Source organism: Zonotrichia albicollis, chromosome 1 (assembly GCF_047830755.1).
Source record: "Zonotrichia albicollis isolate bZonAlb1 chromosome 1, bZonAlb1.hap1, whole genome shotgun sequence".
In the NCBI taxonomy this organism is placed as follows: domain Eukaryota; kingdom Metazoa; phylum Chordata; class Aves; order Passeriformes; family Passerellidae; genus Zonotrichia; species Zonotrichia albicollis.
This window is the reverse complement of record NC_133819.1, coordinates 132,081,615-132,101,384: the sequence shown is the minus strand read 5'-3', so window position 1 is coordinate 132,101,384 and position 19,770 is coordinate 132,081,615. Positions and strand designations below refer to the sequence as shown.

The 19,770-nt window shown below is 36.5% G+C and overlaps 1 protein-coding gene across 1 annotated transcript in view; it reads right to left on the bottom strand.

Moving 5' to 3' along the window:
- Window positions 1–19,770, bottom strand: part of STK3 (serine/threonine kinase 3) — a 125,541-nt gene that overhangs the window by 23,440 nt on the left and 82,331 nt on the right. The gene's annotated exons all lie outside the window — the stretch shown is intronic.

Below are 19,770 nucleotides of genomic sequence, written 5' to 3'. Positions count from 1 at the left end.
AGTAAGAAGAATTTATACTTCACATGAGACCTGATGGCAGGACTCTTATGCCTTATTGCAGCTCTGCTATGAACTCACTGTGAAATCACTCACTTTCTGTTTCTCTGTCATCATTCTCCTGACAACAGTATTTATTATTTTTTTTCCATTACTAGATTATAATTAAGGAAGTCCTTGAATAAATACTCAGATCTGAATCCTCACTGTGCTCTCTCAACCAAAAGGTCTCTGTCAGCGCAATTATGTTGTTTTAGCTCTAGCACAAAGTCCTGTTTTCACAACATAGGCTATATGCCAAACTCACAAACAGGGCACCCACTAACATACTACAAAATAATGTCATAAATTCAAACAGACCTAGCATGGCTATGCTGCTTTGAAACAGAAATAATCCTGTCCATCAAACAATGTTAGTGACATAACCTGGAGCAAACAGGCATGTTACATTAGCACAGAGGAATAAAATCAACACCTGCAGTTAAAAAGGTAATCTGGAAAAAAGCCTTGAGACTATGCAGGGCAAAATGCTCTATAGCTGAGGTCTCACAAATTCCGAAATTAATGCGCAGAAATAATTAAAATACAGTTTCACTACAAATTGAAAACCATGATAGTTTCTCCTGAAGATTATTTCCCTAAATAGCAAAATAAAAATAAAAATCACCATTTCACAAACATGATATGAGAAATTTAAAATAAATTTTTTTGTTCAATTAAATCTGTTCCAAAACCTTGACATTATTTAGTCTCTGAATTGTTCAAAGCACATAGTTAATTATAGTTCAAATGACAGCACAATATAGTTGTCAAAAATATTGCAAGAAAGGCAAATCCATAGTTAAAATAAGAATACAATCCTAAAAATGAGTGCAAATTCATCCCTATTACGTTTTCTTCCTTTATACTGGAACCAAAAGATGAACTTAAAAGTTTCAAACTCTGTTTCCTTAAGGTGGCATTCATACTTACAGAAGTGAACTTAATTAACCTATTTCAAGATGTATAGTAGTAGATACTCTCTTCTCTAAAGCCCTTAATACCAAGAATAAGATCTCACAATATAGTCCAAGGCAAAAATCACCCACTATAAAAAAGCATTCCTACAAACCACCAAATTACATGAATGACACACTGAGACTGATGATAATGGGCCCATCTCTGCTTTCTACAATACATAAGTATTTTAATAATCCTGGCAGCATCCCTAAGGATAAATTCCTTGCTGTCTGCCAGTGGCTAACCTCTCCCTTCTGGGAGACTAATAATTTATTTACATGGTATCTAAAAACAGCTTACACATGAAACAACAGAGGGCTTTTGGTTGGTTGGTTTTCATTTGGCAGTATTTTGTCTTTGTGTCCAAAAAAAAAAAAAAAAAAAGAGACTCAGCTCAAGAACTTTTTTTCTGAGTCTGTCTAGAGTCTGTTCAACTGTAGGGAGAAAAAGCAGCTCCTTCAAGAAGATGACACACAGCCCAGCTAATCTCCCCTGGCTGCTGTCAAGGCATTTATAAGGGTTTTTACAAGGTTTTTGCAAGGGTTTCCTGTGCTATGATTCCAGAGCCAGGGATGACTTGTCACAGTTTGAAATTAGTGTTCTGCTGAGAGATGTCCTGTACCAGGGAGCCAGCTACTCCCTCCTGTGAACGCTCCCGATGCACGTACGGAATCAACACACAGGGAACCGATCATATTCTTTATTGCTACTGATCACTTGGTTGTGTTTCAGGGATCTTCAAAGTAGACACAAATACCAAATCTTTTTAATAATTCCTGGGGCGGGTATTTAAACACTCATATATGTATTGTTCTAGATGTGCAGTATTCTTCTCCCCAAGGCAGTCATGTAAGGGAATATTTAGTAAGCTATATAACTTGAGTAAGTTATTCTTCTTTGGAGGAGTAGGAATTGTTGAAGATTGTTCAAGGAGCTATGCATAAGATCATAAAATTTTACACTGAAGATAAAAAAATATTATTTAGCTGACAGATTGTTCAAGGAGCTATGCATAAGATCATAAAATTTTACACTGAAGATAAAAAAATATTATTTAGCTGACAGATCTATAAAACTGTGACACAACCTTCCCCAAGGAAAGTAATGCAAATACCTTTGACACGTTAAGCTAATCTGGAAAAAGTACCTGGTAACACACTTACTTTAGTAGGGATACAGAAAAGATCACTGAGTAAGGAATTTTAATCTCTCATTTTTCAGATTAATAATAGTTCTTTAGACTACTCTCACTACCTCACTAAATAAAAACAATAGACTAAAATATAACAAACTACTGGAATCAACAGTTGCTAATTTACAACCTCTCACATGTATTCAAATTCAAATTACCACATGAACACATCCCAAGTACAAGGAGCTCAAAAACCACGGAAAGAATAAAAAAATTTTCTCATTTTGGATATTATATTGGATATTACCAGTACACTTATGTGGTTTTGTGCTTAATGCTTTCTTAATGTAATGTCTCATTTAAAACATAAAGAGAAACTCCAGTTTATCTGAAATAAAATTTTGAAAGACCACAAAAAACTATGATAGGCTACATAGATCATCTTTTATATCTTTTGCAAGAAAACTGTCTATTTATTATATTTTTGGACTTTTCTGCTTTTAATTTGAAGGAAGAAAATAACATGTACAATTCTTCCCCAACAACTCAATGAGTCAATTTTTCTAGATTGTTCTGGAAAACTCCAAAGAGATAAGGTCAGAAAACAATAATCCTCAAGCAGTAATGTATTTAGATACACGTCTTTGGAAAAACCTCGCCTGCCCAAAAATTAGCACCAGGAGCAAGTTTTCCTTAAATGCAAGGTGTTTTCCTGTAGCCATGATATTTTCTGAAAAATCCCTTTCTTCAGGATTTTTCTCCTGAGAAGCTGAGAAGCCTCAGAGGAAAAGAAAAGCATTAGTTATCTGCTGCTGTGGAATGCAACAGATGCTTCTTTGATTGGTCCATGTTGGCTGTTTCTAATTAATGGCCAATATCACAGTCAGCTGGCTTGGACTCTCTGAGAGTCAAGAGCTTTTGTTATCATTCCTCTCTATTCCTTGCTAGCCTTCTGATGAAATCCTTTCTTCTATTCTTTTAGTATAGTTTTAGTATATAATTTTTCTTTCAATATAGTATATATCATAAAATAATAAATCAGCCTTCTGAAACATGGAGTCAACATTCTCATCTCTTCCCATGTCAGGGCTGCCTGCAAACTTGCACATTTTCCCAGTAACCCTGTCTACTCACAATTTAGTGGCAGGTGCACACTACTCTTGAGACTGCAGATTTTTCTTGCAAGATAACTGAAGATAAACTCTTGACTAAAGTGTTATTACAGACACAATCTGTACATCACAACATAAATAACACGGGCAAGCCAACTTAATGCTTTGCTGAATTAGAGGTAGAAACGTGGTACTAGCACAGAAAGAGGGATGAGAGAGTCAAGGAGGGTCATTAGGCATTCTTAGAGGGGCAAAGTCAGAGATAAACCTTACAGATATAAGAAAACTTAAATAGTTGATAGGTACAAAATATTGGCTAGAAAATCTTCAGAGTCCATACTGAAAAACATGATAAATCACAGTTGACAGTTGATAAATACAAATTATTTGATCTAATCATTCATTCATTAACTGGTACCACACAGTGTTGTGCTTACCATTTCTAGTGAATGAAAAGGTGGAATGAAGAGACAAAGTGAATCTGTTTGTATACCAGCAAGAGGAAACAAAAGGCAAGGAAAAAAAACATTTAAAACAAGGGTTGCAAATGCTCTCATTAGTCTTACACAGGAAAGTGCAGAACAGGTTTTGACTCTGTATTTGACTTACAGAGTTATCAGGTGACTGGGATTTGACACCAATTCCAACAGAAACAAAGCAGTCTCTCAAAAAAAAACTCCAATCACCTTCTACTCAACTTCAAGAGCCATCTTTTTTCTGGTCTTTCTTTTTTTCATACTGTATGGTAATCCAAAGAATTTTAGTTTTAACCAAAATAATAATAGCTGCTGAAATAAGAGAATGTAAATGTCTTCTACAGTCATATTAATGTGTAAATGTATAACCCAATATATTACACCAACTATTTACCTCCACAACTCTGCTTCTCTAATATGGTTACAATTAGATTGTATTGCCATGGAGAATAACTGCAGTCCGAACTTTCCTCTAATTTTGATTGCTGCTGAAGTTTCTCCTTTCATCTTTGTCCCAGAATGCCTTGCTACTGAACAGAAATCTCAGTTCTTCTAAACGCCCAAATAGAAAATCAAAACCATAAACCTGGCAGTAAGAGAACAAGCATTACAGTTTCCAGTGTTACTAGAAGACTTGCAGCCTCATGGTGGTTTTATTATTTTCATTTTCTTGCAATAGTGTGTGAAATTAACAACCCCAAACCTTAATTGAGTGGTTGCTATGCAAAGAACCACACATTTAGATGCAGGATTCCTCAAATGGAAGTTTTTTCTGAATTTACATTTTTTTTCTCTTTTAATTCCTATTTTTTCATTCCACTAGTGGATGAATGCAAAAGTATCCTTCCTGAAATTTGCTGTTTAATTCTCAAAGGGCCTTTTTGCTTTTTTTAAAATAATAATATACAGCACCACCTGAAATATGCTACTGAGCAGTAACCAGAATGTCCTTGATGTCATGCTCTATACACAAACCTAGAAAGATTGGGGTTTTTTGGTCTTTGTATTAAGGGGGAGGTGCTATGTCATGCTGTGGAGGTTGCATATGTGAGGTACCAACTGGTAAATGTGTGCCCTTGGCTCCTCACATCTAGAATCCCCAGCAACTTTTAATGAGACCTCATATGGAGTCAGGAATATACACATGAATGCAATTTCCTGAAGAAGTTCCATTCCAAGCTGAACCCACTGGTTTTGACTGAGGAGGATATGTAAAACATTAAGGAAAGCAGTACTTAAGAACCACTGGAGCTGCATCATGCACGGAAGCCCCCAGTGATGGCTCCATGCTTATAAAAAAGCAAACGCACATATGGAATTTATAGGGACAAATCTGCAATTCTCAGGGATAGATATATTTCTCATCTCAAAGCACACTTGTGCTCATGTAGGTATACATGAATCACAGCTCTGGTCCTCTTGCAGTAGATCCTGACCCAGCATGCTACCACACTATCTCCCTGCAGGGAAATCACCACACACAGAGGCATTTTTGCAATCTCTTTGAAAAGCTGGACAATATTTCTAAACTTTCTTGTCCACATTAAAAAAATCCTGGTATCTCAGATGTGTGACTTTAGTAAGAACACAGGTAGGGTGATTTCCTGGCTTCAGTCACACGTTGCAGGAATCACATAAAATGCAAAGTTACACAGTTTTTTCCAACGTAAAGAAAGCCAGTGTAACTCAAGATATATTTTCCTAAGTACGTGGCAATCACTAGAAAATATTATTTAAACTCAAAGAATTAAAAAATTGAAGAAGTGATCACACAGCCATGAGCTTAGAGGGATGATCCATAAGGGGATATAAAGGTAACATTAAAGTCTCAAAAAATGCTGGTTTATTAGATCAGCCAGAAAACTCTTATTATAAATTTTCCTATTGGGAAATTTTGCCGAAGAATACAATGAACTTGTTCCAGGAACACGGTGTACCCCTAAAGAGTGCCCAAAGAAAAACTGCTTTTTTTGTTTTCAAAAAATTATTCTGACCAAGGGGAAGGAGACCTCCTCCTTAAAACACAAAGCTGGCCACCCCCCCACAGACATTGCTTTGCTGGGCTGTGGCTGTACATATAGTGAACTTCTGAGCACTTTTTGATACGGCAGTTATCAAAGGATCAGTGTAGGATCAGGAGACTTTCCACAATCTGGAGTAACACTTAAGGCATCAGGCAATGAAAGTCCCATGATAGTAAGCCCGAAAACCCAAAATTAGCTGTTATCACGGAGAAGAGATTGTAGAATAAAAACTGCCTTCACAAAGCTTGGGATAACTTAGGTCTTTTGCATATTGTAACTTTCTAAGGATCACCAATAATCAACCCCAAAATTAGCTCAGTTGGTTAGAGCATGGTGCTAATAATTCAAGGTTGCAGGTTTGATCCCCATTTGGCCATTCACTTAAGAGCTGGACTCAATGATCCTTGTGGGTTCCTTCCAACTTGGAATATTTTGTAAATCTGTAAATAAAGCTGCAGGAAAGAGATGAGTAAAATGACTATAACTAGCAGATTAAAGAAGTATCTAAATAGAACCCTGCGGATAAACCAGACCACAATGAAAAATATTTATTCACCTAATAAAAAATATTTCCTCTTCGTTTTCAGGGAAAAAATGGGCCCATTTAAGCATCTCAAGTCCCACAAAACTGGCTTGAGTATCTTTCTGAAGCCTGTTTACTCAAAATTTTCCAGTCCCCACTACCCAATATTATGAGGGTTAGTCAATATGAGTCTTATACAGATGTATCAATTCCACATATAGCCACATTTTTTGCAGAGCAAAAAGATCTCATGCCTCCTTTTTTGTTCACAGAAATTATTGCCCTGGTATGTTCTTGGCATTCTTGACATACAGAGGCTTAGACTCTTCTTACAACTCAAGTACCACACTGGAGAACGTGGTGAGATGGGCCAGGTGGAACCAATTGCTTCAACCACAACTGCCCTTTGGGTGTATCTGAACAAAGAACGCCTGCCTCACGAACATCACCAGCTGTAAGACTGAGACATTCACCACTGTACCTACTTGCCAAGCACCTAGCTGTTGCAAAATACCAAGAAAGCTCCAAGCCAGCTCTGACAATCACAATTCTGAGGACAGCAAGTCACTCCAGTGAACAGCCAAGAAATGCATTCAGGCCACCCTGTAGCCCTTGTACTGCAGACAAGACCTTGTTCTAAGAAGTTCCAGAGAAAGCTGACAACTTTAACGAGTAGGAATTTGGAAGCAGTACTTCTGTACATGTGTCATGGGGCAATTTGAGGACAGTTCCAAAAAAAGAAATGAAAAAGCAGCTAGACTGATTCTCTGTATCTGGCATGTGTGAGCAGTTATGTAGGAACTCACTGAAGTGATCTTAACTGTAGGACAGATGGTATTTGTGCTTTAGATCACTGAGGGGGAACCAGACCTGGCACTCTTTCCAATAAAGCGAGCATCTGCAACGGCACTTGTTAGTTACTGAGCTGTGACTGCACGACAGAAGTGCTGTATCAGGAAAAGAGAGAGAAGACCTGACACAGATCATGAAAACTTATTCTCATGTCAGAGATGAAGATGAGCTTCTAGCTATAGAAGATTCCTCTAATGAGTCTTAGCTGGTGAGGTGGGCTAAATCTTGCTAACAGCCAAATGCCCACCCAAATGCTCACTCTGTGCCTTTTCTCATGAGGCATGGGGGAGAAAACAGAATGAGAAAGCTTGTGTCTCAAAATAAAGATAGGGAGATTGCTTACCATTTACCACTGCAGGCAAAACATATTTGACATGGGGTAAATTTAATTTATTGCCAATATAAATATATTTGTGTAGTGAGAACCAACCAACAACAGAAAACCACTGAAGCAACACCTGGTCTCTTTCCCTTCCCAAGCTTGATTCACGCCTTCATTACAGACTCTGTTACTCATAGCTACTACTCCCCCAACAGCACAGAGAGATAGATGGAGGGTGAGCAGTTATGATCAGTCAGTAACAATTCCATGTCCACTCCTTCCCTCCTCATAGTTCTCATAGAATCACAGAATGATTTGTGCTGGAAGACACCCTTAAAGAACATCTGTGATACAACCCCCGTGCCATAGGAAAGGGCATCTCATACTAGATCAGTCTGCTCAAAGCCCCATCCAATATTTGAACACTTCAATGAAAGGAGCATCCACAAGTTCTCTGTGCAATCTGTTCCAGTGTCTCAGCAAACTTATAAAAAAATCTTTTCATTTGAAAATGCACTTGCAGCTCACGGAATCAGTTTAAAGTCATTGCACCTTGTCTTCCACTACAGGAATGACTGGTAAAAAGTCTCTCTCAATCTTTTTTTAGAACTCCACCATAGATATTGAAAGGCCACAGTATGGCTCCCCCATAGCTTTCTCTTCTCCAGACTGAACAACCCCAATTCTTGCAGCCTTTTCTCTCTCTGATCATTTTTGTGTCCATCCTCTGGACCCAGTCCAACAAATCCACATCTTTCTTGCACTGAGGATTCCAAGGCTGCATGCAGCACTTCAGGTGAGGACTCATGAGAGCTGAGTAGAGGGGAAGAATCACCTCCCTGGGCTTGCTGCCTGTGCTTTTTTGCAGCTGCAAATGGCTCTCTGAGCCGCAAATGCATATTCATGGAATCAATCAAAGGTTCGGGTTTGAAGGGACATTTAAAGACCACACAAACCAACTCCCTTTTATAAAAAGCATTTTAAGGCTGGAAGCAGAAATAATTGATACATGATTTCACATCTTACCTTATCAGTCCCTAGTCTCACATCAGTATGCATTGTAACACACTTACCGGGCAGCTCCATCACATGTGCACTATCACACGAAGGCCAGGCTGGACTCTCTGCCACAATGACTGCTGGTCAGAGCCATTTGTGTCTTGTTCAGAGTAAAGCATCTGCTCATATTAATCCCACCTCATGACCAGCAGAAAGACTAAGGTGATCTTTCTTGTTTTGTTGTATTCCCTGTTCCCTCCATCCAGGCTCCCAGTAATCTATTCCTCCTTTTGATTTCCTCTCTCTGCCGGTCAGCATAGCTGATCTGGGTATCAGCAGTCAACAATTCAGCACTTAGACCTAACTGATGTTGTGTAATGAAAGGCTTTTGTGTGTGCATAGAATAAGTGTTGCTTTTCTCCCTCCTTTTCCTTTATAAATTGATATGAAATTACATTCTGTGATTCTATATCTAAAATTATGAAAGAATGTTAAGTCAAATACTTGAAAGACATTAGGGAAGAACATCTTACGATTCCTCAGGCAATCTTAATTTTGCTTTTTTTCCTAATTATAGCACTGTAACACATTCTTTAATTACATGACTATGGGTTAAAACTCAGTTAAATAATGAGCCCATAAGGGGTCAAGTGATCATAAATGTATTGCTCCTTAACTTTTGACCATTTGATTTCGGCATCTGAACACAGTTTTTTAACTTGTTTTTGCATTTAGTGAGATTAGTTGAGAACCCTTCACAAATACTACTTTTCGCCACATAAACAACAAACTAAAGATCACTTATGAACATTCTCCTTCATATTTGGTATTATAATCTGCTTGTTAAAGGTGAAGGAAGACTTTCAATCCATGGCTCAACAAGAACAAGTCCAAAATAATGCCAACAGATTTGGGGAATAAAAAAAAAATGCAGCTACCTAGGGTATTCTACTCTGTCATAGCTCCCACTCAGTAAGGCAAAGGTTCCAGTATTATTCTTAACTAAGGTGCTTTGCTGGGGTTCCAATTACTCCTGTGAATTTGAAGAGCAGTAAAAACAAGGTCTTCCTCTTGAAATTTCTGCTTGGCAAGAATGTACATTTTTTTTAGACATGGGTCACATTAGAACCACTCTTCTAACTTCATAACATGAAAATTGCCCTAAATTGAAAATTATCTTACACCTCTACTAACCAGACCTTTCTGTTATCATATGATATGGCTGTCCATCTTCTAAGTGACAGTTCTCACAAGCACACTCTGAATGCCAGGCAAAGTTCACTGCACTAATTTTCAATTTAAAACTGTAAAATAGTGTCTTGAACTGGTCATGTGCAAAATCCTCTCACCACCACATATCATAATAGCAACAGCCAGCAGTAGAGGAATTTCAGACAGCAATTCAGAGATTAGAACTGTCAGCTAATTTTTCAATGAATGTGTCTCAGCTCTGGAATTAATTTCTCCTTAACCTATGGTCTAACAGCTTATTTTTGCTGACTTCCATAACATGGGATATGGAACTGCAGAAGAAAATTACCATTGTGTTTGGTGATAGGACAGTATGAAGACCACAACGTGCTATTGCTCTTTGGAAGTGTTCTATTTTGGGAAGCAGCAATGAGATGTGCAAAGGAAGAAATTAACTGAAATCAAGCTAAATTAATAAACTGCTCAGCAGGGTTTGGAAAATATGTTTTCTAACGCATCTGTGCTAATTCTGGGGTAGCACAGGAATCTGTAATAAGGGTGGGTGCAGGGAGCACACTTCGATGCTGGAAGCAATCCAGCCGCTCCACGCGCACACGACTGCCGAACCTCTCAAACTTCACAGCGCTCATCCTTGCTGAGCTGATGTTGCCATAGCAACAGCTCTTTCAAACATGGAAAACAGGTCAGGTAGTTTCAAACTAACCACTGTTTCCAATGTCACTATTTTCCCCTGTAGTTTTGAACTAGCCCACCTCTGAGATAATCACTGGGCTGTTGCTATAGAGTCATCAACCCACAGAGAGAAGAAAACAACGCTCTTGAGTTTCACAGGGATGCGTAAGTAACACGGAGTTTGGCCTCCCTCCACCTACTGCTCTCCCTAAATCCCTTAGAAATCCCCTTCAGAGGTATCAGCTCTTTTCCATCTCCTTTTCTCTGCAAATATTCTTTACTCTGAAAACTGTTTGGGACTTAAGATCTTTAGTTTTCTTTTTTTACATAAAAATGCACTGTAAAATTTTAGATTTAAATCCTGTTAACCGCTGAGTGTAAGTGAAAGATGAATTATTTGGCTGTAACATCATTCCTTCAAAAGGCCATAACAGTACTACTCAAAACTTTATGTAAGGAAGAACAATCACTGTAAACAAGGCCTTTAAATCCCATGACAAGAAAGAGGTCGAGACAAGTCATGAGACAACAAATGAAACAGTTGAGTATGTACACACCAAGCGTGCACTACAACCAGCACACTCCTGCCAATTCCTTCTCTGTTTCTCTAAAGCAGCACTGAAGGTGGACTGCACACAGTTGCTCACATCTTGCCAAATTTTAAGCCATAGAAAAAATATAAAAGGACAAGCCTTAGTTTCATTTTTAAATTTAATGTCTTTGTTATGTGAACCTGGCTTGAATGTAGGTGTACTTACACAGGTCTCTTCATCTTGCCTCACAGTCGTATTCTAACAGTTAATGGAAACTCTTTAGACAAAAATAGTGATTAAATTTACAACTTTGCAAAAGCAAAACAAAAAGCCCATTTCATCCTACACGCACATATCACAAGCACCGTGGAAATATCATATTTCTATCTCTATGAACATTATCAGCATAACAGTTTGCATCTTTAAGTGGTTCTCCATCTCTGTAGAATACAGGTTCTTTTTGTTCGTGGATGGCATTTAGAACTGGGGACTATAATTAATGGCAATCTTAAAGTAACCCAAATGTTTGCACTTTAGAAAGAAAGCCTCCACTTCCATTCACACTTCAAGTAATTCCCCATCTCCAAAGAGGACACAACAAAATAAAAGAGGCTGTCATTTTTACTAACAGAACTTTTTGCATCTAAGTAAATTTTTAGGGTAATTTGAACGCTTGGTCTGTGTCTTTGAAGAACACTTTTCCCTCCATTCTTACTTGAAAGTATAATATTAAACTATAAAAATTAACTACATATACTGGACTTTATTGACACCACAAGGGAAGAAAAAATGCAAACATGTTTTTAGAAGGTTCCACCTAATTCACAGCTGCAAGCACTACAGCATGGTCATAGAGCATCATGTGGTCAAGGCTGCACAGGTTAGAAAGTTTCTGCTTCTCAGCTGCAGACCTAACCTTGCCCATCACCCTAGTCTGCTGCAGTGCAAAGAAGGTTACATTTTTCAAAATGGTTAAGGTAACTTGTTTTAGTTCTCACTATGGCACACTAAAAATTGTCCCAGAAATGAAGTCAGAGTGCTCAGGTGAGCATCAAGCAGCTTCTTGAAACAGCTGTAACCATGCTACTGTACCTTTAGAGCTGTCCTACTGAACAATTTTGTCCTGGAACATTTATGTCAACAAACTAGATTATCTGATTACTATTCTTATATCTGTACAAATCCTAATGTCAAACACAAATGTAAGTAACACCACGATCATTAAACAGAGGCCAGAAAAGTGCTAATTCTTCAAGTGTTTCTTTCCTAGGAATGGAGTGAACTTCCCTAAACTAAGGAATGCTGAGAGAAACAGTCTAAGCTGTGAAATTTCTAACCCAAAATCTAAATGCAGTTTCACATTTAGGCACACAAATGAAAGTAGCTTCTTTAACAGCCTGAGCAGTGAAACTTAAGATTGACATCAGTAGGAGTTTTGCCACTGACTTTAGCAAGTATGAGATTAAGTCTTTGTGAAGAGTTTGCCAATAACCGCAGCTTTGTATACGGGGCTCGCATAGCTTTATTTTTAAATTTTTACTCATATAAAAATATAAAGTAGGTATAAAAACTTGTCAAATTTGGGGTTTTTTTTGCTTTGTTGGATTTGTCATGTGTGTGGGTGTACCCTCTACACACCAGAGGATATCACATAGGGGGTTTTTTACCTTTCTAAGTACTGGTGCTGTCCATGAGGCACATGTCTGCCCAGGCACTAATAGCAACATCAGTGAAGGAAAAAAAAAGTCAAGTCTCCAAATAGTTTGATTAGAAATTTACAATGCACACATCTTACCTTTTTCACCAAAAATAAAATTACTAGGTCACAGCAATGCTGCAACTCCCAATAAACAATAGAAAATGTGGATTATAATGCATATTTACTCACAGATCTAATGTAAAAGAATGACATTTGGATAATTTTAACATATACTTTCATACATTAAAAATACAAGTAAACGAGAATAATAAGTTATTCAGCAACTACAGAAACACAAATTTTGCTCTCAGGTTTCATAGAGGTTTCTTTTTATCTCTGAGTTATGCAAGTTGTAAGAAAAAAAGTAAAATTTACATGTAAGGCAAAATATTTTGGACAATCCCTGGACTTGATATATGTGCACTAAGTCAGATCTAATCATATATCTGAAAATATTAATTCAAAAACAACAAATAACTCCAAGTATTTGAGCCCACTGCTTCAAGTCAATGTGTTAGTGCACAAGTGTCTTTATTCAAATTCTAAAAGATATTTGCAAACTAAAACCATACAGATTTTTTTCCGTTCCTCATAAAGCACAATAGTATTAAATGGCAGTCATTTAATTTCCAGCATTTTGTTTACGAAATATTGTAACATCTATGATTAATATAGAGTCTACACTTGGTATTTACTGGCTGCTGATCAAAACACGAGGCACAGAAATCTAATACAAGCATTGTGATTATTCAGAGTCAGCCTAACAGTCACTAAGCTCATCCAATTTTATTTCTGTTAAATTGCTAGAATCTTATCTGACAAAGATCCCATTTGAGTCTAAAAAAAAGGGATGAGGGGATGGCGCAAAAATCCCTAAACTGATAAAAACATCCCATTCTTTACCAAACCTTACGATGAGGAAATCCTCCTTGAAAATAAGAAGCTATAAAAATTAACTTAAAACAATCTTCCAGTCACCCACTCTCCCAAGACAGGTTTTATTTTTAGTCCTTTTCATTAGCATTAATTATCATAGCAAAGAGCAGAAGAGCAGATTTTGTTTCCCGGTGGTAAATTTGCATGATACTGACACAGAGAGGATTTCAAAGAATTCTGCAGAAAGCCTGAGCTGGATCAAGCACTCCTTGGTGTGAACACTCAGTGCGGAGATCAGACATTACGCACAAAGGTGTGGCACACTGTCTTGACACTAACACTGATTCATGGAACATGAAAAACTGCTTGGATTAAATACCCTCCCTGTTTGTTTGGGTTTTTTTTTTTAAATGTAAGGGAAAACAGAATAGAAACCTGAATCTGAATTGGTTTGATGGACAAAAAAAAGGAACATTTAAAATTTGTCCAGCCACAACTGCCTTTTTACAAGTTTCTCATAACTATGCACATTACTGAGCTATTACACAATGATCCTAAAGAAGTATATTAGTACAGACAACTGGTTACTAAGGTAACAAGATGTTACATTAAACCAGCAGCACTGTCCCAGCTCATCAGCTGCACTCATGTCTTTCCTTTGTTCTTTTTAAGCTACGCACAAATTACAGACTTGCTATATAGCCAAATATACGTACTACAGCTATGCTCCAGTTTCTCAACTCACTTTCCTCATTCAAGCTAATCAGGTAAAAAAGAAGGCATGAAGATGATGGAAGCATTTGAACTCTTTGGTGTGTAGTAGATTCATTCTTAACTCTATACAAAGAATTTGAAAGTTGGCTGAAAAATAAGTTTTGAGATGTTTTCTCACTAGAAACTATTTGTAAGTAAAAAACAACTGCACACTGAAATTTTTAGATGTGATAAAATAAGATGGCAGGGATCCTATAAACTTTTGGGAGGGAAAACCTGGTAAAGTCTTATTGACTGCATCTTGGCTGAAATTTTCCAGAGGAAGACTCATGTTTGGAAATAACAGTTGACTGCTAATGGCAAAGTAGATTAAGGTTACTCAAGCTCTAGCTCCTCCAAAACACTGATGCTCCTAACAAACAAATTAAGTATGTCACTATTTGTGAGAGCTCAAGCTTGTAAAACATAAATGTTCTCAACATCTTTTATGATTACAAACATCAGGCATCAGCAGTCGTTTAAAAAGCCAGAGGAAATAAGGCCATCGGAAACATTTACAGAAGCAGGTCACCTATAACAATCCTCTGCTCCAAGTGGGATTAACTCCACCAAAACAGTTCCTGATGTGTTTATATAACCAGGTCTTCAACACTTGCAACAATGGTAACTTCTGCAACTCTCCAATGCAGTCTGCTGCTGTACATAGCGATCCATTCTTCCTATATCCAACTTCAAATAAATTGCTGCAATTCAAGCCTGACCTCTTGCCTTGTCTTCAGAGTGTATGTCAATGATAAATAAAAGCCTTTTGTTCTGTTTAACACATAAGAATGCAAAAAGCTTTTTGTTCTAGAAGGGTGTTTCCTGTGCTCTTTTCAGATACAAAAATTTCTATAATCTTTGTCAGACAGCAAATTCGCTTTCCAAAGCTGCTGAAGTATAGCACTGGCACTTTGTTACACATGACTCAGTAGTGAGAGTAACAGCCTTATAATAGTCCTGCAATTTAAGAGAAACAGAAAGTATTGATCCTATTTACAGCCTAAAAAATTACTGGGATTGATTTTCAATTATTTACTTACATACTAATAGAAGAAGGAACATATTCAACAAGAAAGGATGCTGTATTCAATACCAGCTGGAGAAACACTCTGCTCAGGCATTGTATTTCCCCTTCTCTGCATGAAAAATAATTCTACTTTCATGGTAAGAATATACAAACAGAACTGAGTTAAAACAGTAAGTATTTGACTTATAGAGTTTTTTGGAAAGTAATAAGTTGTTCTGTTATCTTTGCCTATAAAATCTCAGCAACCAATACTACACTTCTGGTTTACACGTCAGGCTGGCAAAAACTCCCCTCCTGAACAGCTGCATGATAAACCTAACAAACCACGACATGCAAACCATCCTCTGTAGATTCCCAATACAAATACCTCTCCCAATGACTTACCCACACACATACCTTTCATTTTTTGTAAATAATCACCCAAGACACAAGAAGTTTCCCTAACAGCCACTTACTTTAAAAGGTACAGAAAATCTCCACTGCTGAGGTTCACACTGTCCTCACAAAATGACCTAGATAAAGCATGTAATTTTCATTAAATTCATTTTACAGTCTCTCCTCCTTCAGCCACGCCTGAACTGAGTAGAATGAAATTCTGTGTGAAAACTATCAGCACCAATAATATCTTTATCTCATGGGTGTATGGCCCATGCAAACACAGAAACCTAAGTTTCATATTTGCTTCGTTAAGAAAACATTCTTCCTGTTAGCATCTGGAAATGCTTCATGATATTCAACAACTTATTAAAAACAACACAAAAAGAATCTATATTAATACTTCAATTAAAAATTTCAAATCTTTGAAGAGAATCAGAAATTACTGAAAATAGTAATTTTCTCATTAATTAGAAAAATTACTTTTTTTCTCATTAAAAATTCTCATTAATTAGAAAAAGAACTGTTCCAAAAAAACTCATTCACTGCTTAAATAAAGTCAGCAGAAACCCAGCCAAGATTTTGGACGAAGATGTATTTCCAATGAAGTTATCGCAGCTTAGCTTTATTAGTGAAGTTTTAATTTAATTCTAGATAGTCTTCAGTCATTTTATGCTATTTAATTTTTTACAGAATCAATTGCAACATTATACATTTGTAAATGTTAACTGAAGTCTCAGTATCTCCAGTACTACTATTCCAAAATTATTATATTCTAATGTATTTGTTCCTTTTGAAACCCAGGGAAATATTCTGCCTACAGTAACAGATGGCTTTTTATTTTTTTGTTGCTATTCCAGAATCTTTAAGTCACCCAAAATGCATCTACTTAAACATGATACTGCAGTTATTATGCAAAGCCTGATCTACATGTTCACTGTTTAATATTTAACAATCTGGATACCATTCCTGTTTGGAAATAATTCTACTAGAGACAGAAATCATTACCCTAGCATTGCTATAATAAACAGATTTGCCTTTTTACATTTTATTGTCTCATAACAAAAAGTAAATGACTCATTTAAAATGAAATAACATATTCAATTAGTGCAAATGAAGTTTAGCAACTCATTCTGACTAATGTAAATTCAGAAGCTATCATCAATTAGGTTCATGTAAATCCTTTGATAATATCACGTCCTACTCTAACACACATTACTAAGGGGCGGAAGGATTTACAGGGTAATTTTAAATCTTAATGAGATCTAAAATGCCATGATACAGTAAAAATATAAGCAGCAGGTTATTTCACAACATGTACACAATGCACATCCATCACAAGCTAAGGTTTATCTGGGTATCCCCACATAACAAAAATGTTAAGCTCTTCTTGCTCAGAATTAAAAGTTCACCTTTTCTTGGTGAAAACTAATTTCTAGTACAAATGTTACACAACATAAAATCTTCAACTGAGAAAGACAATTAAAACATTTAAGCAAGCTGCTTTAACAACACCCTGCAGTTATGCTATTCATTAAATACACAGCTCTCTCCAGCATGTACCTATTTCATGGGAAACATTCCCCGTGGAAAGAACAAAGCTATCATCACAGCAACGTGGTCACAGGAATACAAAATATCTACGGAAAATAGCTGTTCTTAAAAGGACTGGCCAGTGAGATGGGTGAAACAAACACATCATTTGCTCTCATTCTGATCCAAACTGCCGACTTCTGAGCTAAAACTAAAAGTCAACAGTTAAACTTACTTATGAAAAAGCTGCTTATACCCTGCATCATTAACACTCCTAGGAATCTCATATCCACACATAACAGAGATTTGCTGCCTTTTTACTTATTCAATGAGATTATGCCACTATTCCTCACAATGAGTACTATGTTGTTGATTACACTTACTGGCATCAAGGTTTGCCGTGCATAAAGCATCACTTAACCCCAAGTAAAACTGACAGAATTAAGATTTAAAATACTGCTTTAATTATGCCACCTGCCACATGTCTCTTAAAAATAATTAAAATGTGTAAGAGAACTGCCTATAGATTGGTAAAATGCATTGAAAGCCAAATTCCACAATGATCCTCAGTGTGAGATACACATTAACAATTTAATATGAAATCTGAAGTTTGAATAAACATTAGTTTAGGTTTTTTGAAAGAGCTGTATATCAAATCAGAGCTTCAACAGCTGCACTTCAAAGGCTGATGTAGAACTAGCAAAACAAAATATTACAAGTACTTCCCCAGAAATACATTTCCCTAATATTCACTGATATCAAAGGCCCATACTTTTAGGTTTGAGAATTTATCATGAGACATCAAAACCAGACAGTAGAATAAAAGAAAACAAATATTAAAACCAGCAATTCTATACAAATTCCTACTCAAAGAAAAAATAATCAAAAGTGCTTGAACTTGAATGTTTTTGTTTGGTCGTTGTTTCTTTTTAAAAAGCAAGAAGAAATGTAGTAGAAAAATTCCAAACAGCCCTTTTGCATGAAAAACAGCACTTTAAGTCCAGAGCAAATATAACAGTATAAATTTGGAATAATGTAGTATTCAGGGAGAGTACACAGTAACTGAATTCAGTCCAGTTAAAAGTTATTTGCAATATACCTGATTCAATGCAATGTTTCTCGAAGGTCTGCAGTGACAATTTTTTCTTATCAATTCCTGGAACATGACATCAGTAACCAGCACAGCCTGATCACAGAACTGAAGGCCCTCAGGACCAAAAGTCAGAGATAGACCCTAAATTCCCATATGGCATCAGTGAAAAAGAATTAAGACCAGCTTTTAAATTTCAAAACATAAGTACTTCAGTAGGGGAAAAAACCAAACCATAAATACCTACTTACGGAACAAATAATGCTGCTAAAATTTACTTTTTTTTACAGCTCAGATTGATTACCAAGCATGTTATTTTCTTGGAAGACTCTTCTAGTTATATTTGTGCTGGCAAGTAGTTTTTAAAACATTTACATCAGGGCAGAAAACTATGCTCACACCAAGCCTTTCAAACCAGCCCTAGCGCTAAGTTCATTTGCCTTATTTTATGTATTTGTTTATCCACATTATGAGAACAGTTTCCTATGTCATTTATTTACATTATCTAAAAACATCAGCAAGTATGTAAGATTAATTGGTCTATGCACATTACATGTATTTGTACATTTCAACAAATAAAATAACTGTTTTATCAGACAGCACAATAGACTAAGAACAGGCTAAAACATCACTGTGACCTAAAGCAAATATACAATTTGGCCACAGGAATTAGTTCCCAGTTCTTCATGTTTCAACTTAAAATATACAGAAATAAGCAAACTAATTAGTTACAGGGATTTATCAAGTTTGTTTTCACTTCCTTTTCCCTTCTCTTTCCCACCTCAATGCATTTCTTTTTCCTACTTCATGCTTTAACAGACATATACATTAATAAATTTGTAGGGCTTTCCATCCCATACACTTAAATATTTCTTCTTAGCATGTCCCTTCCTTCAGAGAGAACCATTCTAGGATTCTCAAGTCTGTACTTGCCAGTCTACCACCACTGGGAAGGTTTGCATATAAAACTCAGCAGTTCAGTTTCTGAAGATTAGAACTGCTTGGGTTTTGTTCTAGGACAAATTCCTACTTCAAGAAGGCAACTTCATTGCACAAGCAATGCCAACAAATGCCACATGATTATCCACGTATGAGTTATCAATAAGTAGGTACTAACAGATTTATCATCTTAGCATTTACAAAAAGAATAATTTTTGCCTGCATTTCTTCACAAGTAATGGAAAAGACAGGATGAATTTAAAATTGTTCTAAAGGCAGCTTTATTGCCACTATAATAACCCCACTGAAACAATGGCCAGTTATTTTCAAGTGAATAGTGCAACTATTTTGTTAGTCAATCATCAGGATGATAATTGCTGCATTTGACAGGAAAAAAAAATAAACCTAAAAAAACTCTACCCAAACCAAAATCCAACTAAATCAAAACTCTCCAGCAGCAACAGCTTGTACTATGCTATTTAACTGGCTTTACCTCAGTAGTTTAAATTTAAGAGTCAGCTTTAAGTAGAAATGCAGTAAGTAAAAACTGGAAAGAAAATTCCCCGCCTACAGCTGTTACCTAAAATTAAACACAACATTTCTCTTGAAATCTCAAGTGTGC